General features: G+C 52.0%; 1 long non-coding RNA gene across 1 annotated transcript in view; it reads right to left on the reverse strand.

The window, feature by feature from the left end:
- The window catches only part of LOC115864199 (uncharacterized), a 108,342-nt gene extending 105,085 nt beyond the window's left edge, over positions 1-3,257 (reverse strand). The window contains exon 1 of the long non-coding RNA XR_011377905.1: positions 3,168-3,257. This is a non-coding gene — a long non-coding RNA (uncharacterized lncRNA). The remainder of the gene's footprint in view (positions 1-3,167) is intronic.
- Between the last annotated feature and the right edge of the window lie 2,743 nt (positions 3,258-6,000).

A 6,000-nucleotide genomic window follows, 5' to 3' on the forward strand; every position in this document is an offset into this window, starting at 1 on the left:
ATGACGGTGCAGAAATAGCATGCTTTTTCCCCCCTAACAATCCAGGAGCCCAGGGGCTCCTGGGGCTGAACACAGTCGCCAAGGAAACAGATGACATCCCAAACGGCACCAAAGGAAAAAAAATGAACAGTCTTTCTTTGCCTTTCACTCTTTTCTGTCTTCCAAAGAGTTAGTTTTGGCTCAAGCAGCAGCTGCCACACAGGCATTTCGTTATTTCAGACATTAAAGACTGGAGCGGGCGGTGGGAGTCTCCTCCTCTTCCATCCCCACCCCCACTAGATAACACACAAAGCTCGCTGTTCACAGTTTAGGACTACCTGAAAATGCATGTTTTGAAAATCAGATGGGGTGGTGGTGGTGAGGGAAACGGGGTTTACACAGCCATCGCGTTGTTTTCCCCGCTTGCATGATTGTCCGGTGGAAACTGAGTCTCCAGAACAAGCTGGCACCTCGTGGGTCTGCCAGTAAGGACTGGGGCGCGTGGCTCGCCTCCATCTCCCTGCGGTGTCAGACGCTGCTCGATGCCAAGGCAGGAGGGTGGTGTTGGGGGGGGGGTGGGAATGGGGAGCAAGCGTCTGCGAGGGGTGTTTGCCGCTTCGCTGACTTTCTTTGAATTGGAATTATCAATGGGCGCAGGGATCTCCCCTAGATCGAGGAATCCGGTTGTCTAAAGGCCCCAGGGTGCCCTCGGCAAGTGGCTTCAAGAGGGCTTCGCTGAGCGATCCCCATCCACCCATGACCCCGCTGGTGGGTGAAGTAGCCGGGCGCCAAAAGGTGATGGGTTACCCGGACTGCGTGCTGGACCTGCGGCTGCGAGGCGGGGGTGGGGGTGGGGGTGGGGGTGTGTGTGCCTGGGGACACTTGGAAGGGAAGGGGAACTCGCCACTTTGGGGGGAAGGAGGAGGAAGAGAGCGCGGAAATGCGAGGGGGTAGCCCCAAGAAGAAAATAGAAGGGAGGGGAGGAAGAAAGCGAGCGAGCGCAATCCCACCCTTCGAGAAGGTCGCCATCCCGAAGAAGGCAGACACAGGGTCCCCTGACCCCTGCGGGAAACGCCCTGGCGTGGAACGCAGGACCCCTGCGCAGCTTACCCTGCCACTCGAAGCCCCCCGCCCTGAGAAGCCGGCCGGGCGGGTGCGGGAGCAGGTGACTTTATTCACTGCTTCCCCAATCAGCGAGGTCCCGGGGACTCGTTTTCCGCCTGGAGATTAAGATCATTGCTCGCGTAATGAACTTAATGCTTTAGGGTAGAGGTGAGTGTGTCTGCGAGTGGGCAGGGGTAGGAATTACCGACCCGATCAATGGGAGACTGGCTTAAAACTAAATCCCTTTTCTCCAGGGCTTCAGCGCCTGGGTTTCCCCGCGGTGGGCTGAGCGCGCCGGGCGGGTAGTAGGCAGGACGCGGAAGGGCGACCCCAGGGCGCGGCCCGCCGTAACTGAGACCCTCAAATGCCCCTCATCTCCCCACCAAGACCCCCGGGATACCCGTTTTTAGGGCAAAGACTCTTAAAAGCTCAAATGTTGGCTAACTGATTGCTCAGTATGTTGGGTTTTTGTTTTTGTTTTTCCTTTACAGCTCCGCCTTGGGAGAGAACGTTACGGACTCGTTGGCAGGCAGATGGGGCCACAATGAGACCCCCACCCCACCCCACCTCCCCGCCTTCAGCGACCCCCTCAAGAGGCGATTTCCCATTCTCTCTCCTTCACCGTTCTGTCCTGGGCCCTGGGATTCCCAACCTCGTGTAGACTCCGCACCTGGCCAATTGAGTGCCACGGGCTGCCCCACAGTCAAGTGGGTGAGGGGTGGCCCAGGAGAGGGGAGTGAAACGAGGTGAAATGACTGGCCAGGCAGGGCGCCCCACGACCCCATTCCACGCCACTCCACCCGGCGTCCAAGCGCCTACCCGGGAGTTCTGCATCGGCAGGTTTTTACTGTCTTCACTTGGGCCGAGGACCTGCTGGGATCCGAAAGGCAGGAGAAAGTTTGCAGAGGCTTTAAAGTGATCCCGAGGAGATCCTGCCTAAGGCGTCGGGGTGCTGCCCACGGCTCCCCAGCTGCGCCTGGCGGGCGCTAGCCAGGTCCCAAGTGGCCCCGAGTCCCAAGTTCTCGCAGTCCCGCTCCCGGAGTCGCGGCGGGACTCGGACCCAGAGTCCATCAAGAAGCCTCTCGTCCACCACAAAGCACCCCGAGCCGAGCCGTTCAGAGGGAAGGGGGCCCGGAGTCCCCCAGGAGGTACCTATCCAAAACCTTCTGCGCAGACCCTGGGTCGCCTCGTCTCCAGAGACGAAGTCTGCAGCCCCTTAGACTTGACTTTCCTGTTGGGTTGGGGAGGAGGTAGGAGGCTATTGGAGGTGCCGGAACCGATCCTCACCCCCCACCCCCAGGGTGCTCTGGGCTCTACGCAGAGACCTGTCCGCCCTGCACCCGCCCAGGACTCAGAATTAGGACGCAGGGGCCGCCGCGCTCAGGCCCGGATCCTCGAAGCTGCCGCCGCGGCCCACGGGATCTCTCGGCGCGCGGAGGCGGGCCAAGCCCAAGCCCCAGCCCCAGCCCTAGGCCACCGGCATCTCCCCTCCCGCCCCGGCCGCAGACTAGGGGAACGCTGCGCACAGCAACCAACACTGCGCGCAAAGTCTGCGCGCCGCGTGGGAGACGCGGGAGGGAGGGGGCGGGTGGCGCTGGTGTTTTTGCTTTTCAGAACAAAGTTTCCTAGTAGGCGCCTAGTTCCCGGGGTCGGAGCCTCCCACCTCCGCTCCTTCCTCTCCCTTCTCCTGTCCCCCTAGAGCAGAGCGAGCCGGAGCCTCAGCCCGGGCCTGGCCGCCGCTCGTCCCCTCCCCCGGCGGGGACGCTCGCGCCCCGAGCGCCGCCCTCCCCACCCCGTCCCCGGGCTCCGCGGGGGTGCCTCTCCCTGGGGCGAAGCTCTCTGGCCGGGCGCACTGGAAGGAGACACCCGTTGCTTCCCGAGGAACTCCTAATACCATCCATACAGCTTTAATGCGTTTATAATTCGATAAGTGATTTCAATTTGAAATTGTTAGTAACTAATTTTATGGGTAATTTTTCCACATCAAATATTTAAGCATCAGATTAAGGGAGCCAGTTCCGACACAGGATAATAAGGGGGTTTCCCCCCACCCCTCGCGACCCCCGCCTCCCTCGGATTCCTACCGAGTCGTTTTTCCAAATCCCCAAAAGATGGCAGTCGAAGCCGACATTCTTCTTTTCCAGCGGCTCTGCGAAGGGAGGGGGGGAGAAAGAGGGAAGGAGGGAGAGAAAGGGGGAGAGAGGGAGGGAGAGGCAGAGGGAGAAGGAAAGAGAGACGGTGAAAGGAGAGGGAGAAACTAGACGTTGCACGGACTTTTTCAAAGTAATTCTTTCACACGTTTCTAAAACAGGCAAGAATCAGTGGTGTATTTCCTGGAAATGCCCCGGCAGAAAAGAAAGCCAAAAAAACGTGCCTTGTGGGCTCAGAGCAGGGGATGTGAGAAACTCAGCGCTTTCAAAGTAAACCCTCAATTCAGAGCAGAAGCAGGAGTGGGGAGACTGGGAGAGGGACAGACTGGCTTTTTGATAGTTCTTTGTATTAACATTATATACAAATACTATACAACTCAGCAACGTGTTTCCTCGACAGAACTCTGCCAGTTACCTAGTGGGGGGGAGGGGAGAAGAGGTGGGGAGGGGAAAGGTGATGGGTGGGGGCGGGCTGCTGTGGGCGGAGGGGAGGCTGGGGCCAGAAGCGGATGAATTGCAGACCAGTTGCCAAAACTTTTTTTTTTTTTTTCCTGCTGCTGCTGCGGCTGCCTTTGCTGCTGCCTTTGCTTTGAATGTGGGTAACTAGGAAACAGCAAGCCGTCTGAGAAGACGGAATTTCCAACGTGTAAAATGTTCTTAACGGAACCATTGAGCGAGTGCAATAAGGCGTGAGGGGGAACTAATCTTCCCATTTAAATGTTTGTGGCAATTTTATCTAAATGAATTTTAATGCTAAACGAGGGTAATTCCCCATTTGTAGCGCGTTTACTTCTCTTTCCTGTGCTTCTAAAGCAGTCGAACATCATGCAATGAACAATAACAATAAAAATACTGTCAAGGCATATTATTCATTTCGAATGTGTTATAATTGCAGCTGATTAAATATGATAGGGGAATTTTTAAATTTTTTTCGGAAAAGTATTTAAATCATATTAAAAAGTAGTCTCATTCAACCGGCGCCCACCACCCCCACCCCCCGCAAATAAAAATAAAAATCAGGTACAATTGCGTGCCCTTGTTTAGAAGAGGGCGTTTTGTTTTTGCCTTTTAAGAAACATCAAAAACACTCTCAGCACCTCTATTATTTCCGTCTTTCGGTTAAGGGTCCTCAATAACCTCGGAGCTGGCTCTGAAATTTGCAAGAGGAAAAGCTGAAATAGCATTAAGGGGGAGGTAGGGGTGCCCAGGCAGGGGGAAAAAGGACCCGTCGACAGCAACGCTCATACAAAACCGGCACGCAGAGGGGGGAACGCAGGGAAAGAACACAGGTTGTTTTATTTTTTCTAATTCACTGAACACTAATGATCTTGATTCTCCACAGCCTCCGTATTCCCTAATTCTCCTTCACTAGTACCCTTCTTCTCATAGTGCCTGCCCCCCCTCCCTCCCTCCCTCCTCTTTCTTTCCCTCCCCCACCCGGCAAGAGCTTCCTCAAGAATAAAGGCTGAAAATAACCAACTCACCCGGGCACGGACTGGAGAGGAGGGGCACATCGATGGTTAGTTTATAAAGTTTATTATTAATTTTTAAAGTAAATAAATGGTTGTTAACTGCTAGTAACCACCTATCAAAAGAGAATTATTTCACGAATGGGGACTATTTATGTAGACGAAGAATTGCCACTGGGTCCAAATAGGAAATTGAAACAATCCCATAGATTTGGGGAGGGGGAGGGCGGAGGCGCGGAGAGGCTGCAGAAGGTTGAGCCTTTCTGCTGATCCACGTGTTCAGAAACAAGGCCCCATAAACAAAAGGTGAGAGAGTGCTCTGCCGCTCCAGCAGGTGAGTCAGTCAATCACACGTCACCTAGTAAACCCAACCCACAGCTGGTTTCTCTTCTCAAATAGAAAATAGAATTGTTCAGGGCAGGTTTATAGGGTGACATGGGCCTGAATGTCAGGCTTGAGTTTAAGGCACTCTCCTCCGACCCATCCTTTGTTTACAAAGCAGTCACTACTAAAAGCCTGATTTTTTAAAACGAATTTGCCTTAATTAAAATATTTGTATATTTTCCTTAGCTTTGGGGAGCACTTTTCATAGCCGCAATTTTATTTCAATGAAATTATAAGCTATTACTGCTTAAACATGTTATTTTGTACCATCTAGCTGGCTGCCATGCAGAAATTCTGTACAGCTGTTCTGGAAAATTGGTTAATAACCAGTTTTATCCAATGAGAACATAGAGCATATTTATAAAAATTAGATTTTGAAGTCTGGTCTCTTCCATTCATGTAGTTAATTTCCTAATAAACATATACTGCTCATCCTAGGTAACATCCTTAGTGAAAGATGTAACTCAGTCCTTAGGTTTGCCATTAGGTGCAAGAATAATTTCACTGATATTAAATGAGTAATTCTGTTGGCTGTAATCGGAGTCTACAGTTAGTTTAGTGCCCTTAGGCCTTACATTTGCTGATATTAGTTCATTAAGTCAGCTTAAAGAAATCAGTGCCTATTATTAAATAATTTACTTTGTGGTTCAAATTTTCAAATGCATATGTATCTTAGGGAGCTAAAATTAAGTTTTATATTTACTGCATTGATCATGAAAAATTTGGGGGGCAGTAAACAAATTTTTCAAGCAGTGGAGTCAGCATGACAAAAATAATCTTATTTTTATTTTAGATTCAGATTTCATTACTGCACTCAAACGACTACAACTGGGCTTGGCGTTATTATACAATCCAAACTGTTTCCGTCAGAAACGCTAAGACTCAGTGTGCAATGATTGTTATTAATAATTAGC

The sequence above is a fragment of the Globicephala melas genome, chromosome 12, assembly GCF_963455315.2.
Source record: "Globicephala melas chromosome 12, mGloMel1.2, whole genome shotgun sequence".
In the NCBI taxonomy this organism is placed as follows: Eukaryota; Metazoa; Chordata; class Mammalia; order Artiodactyla; family Delphinidae; genus Globicephala; species Globicephala melas.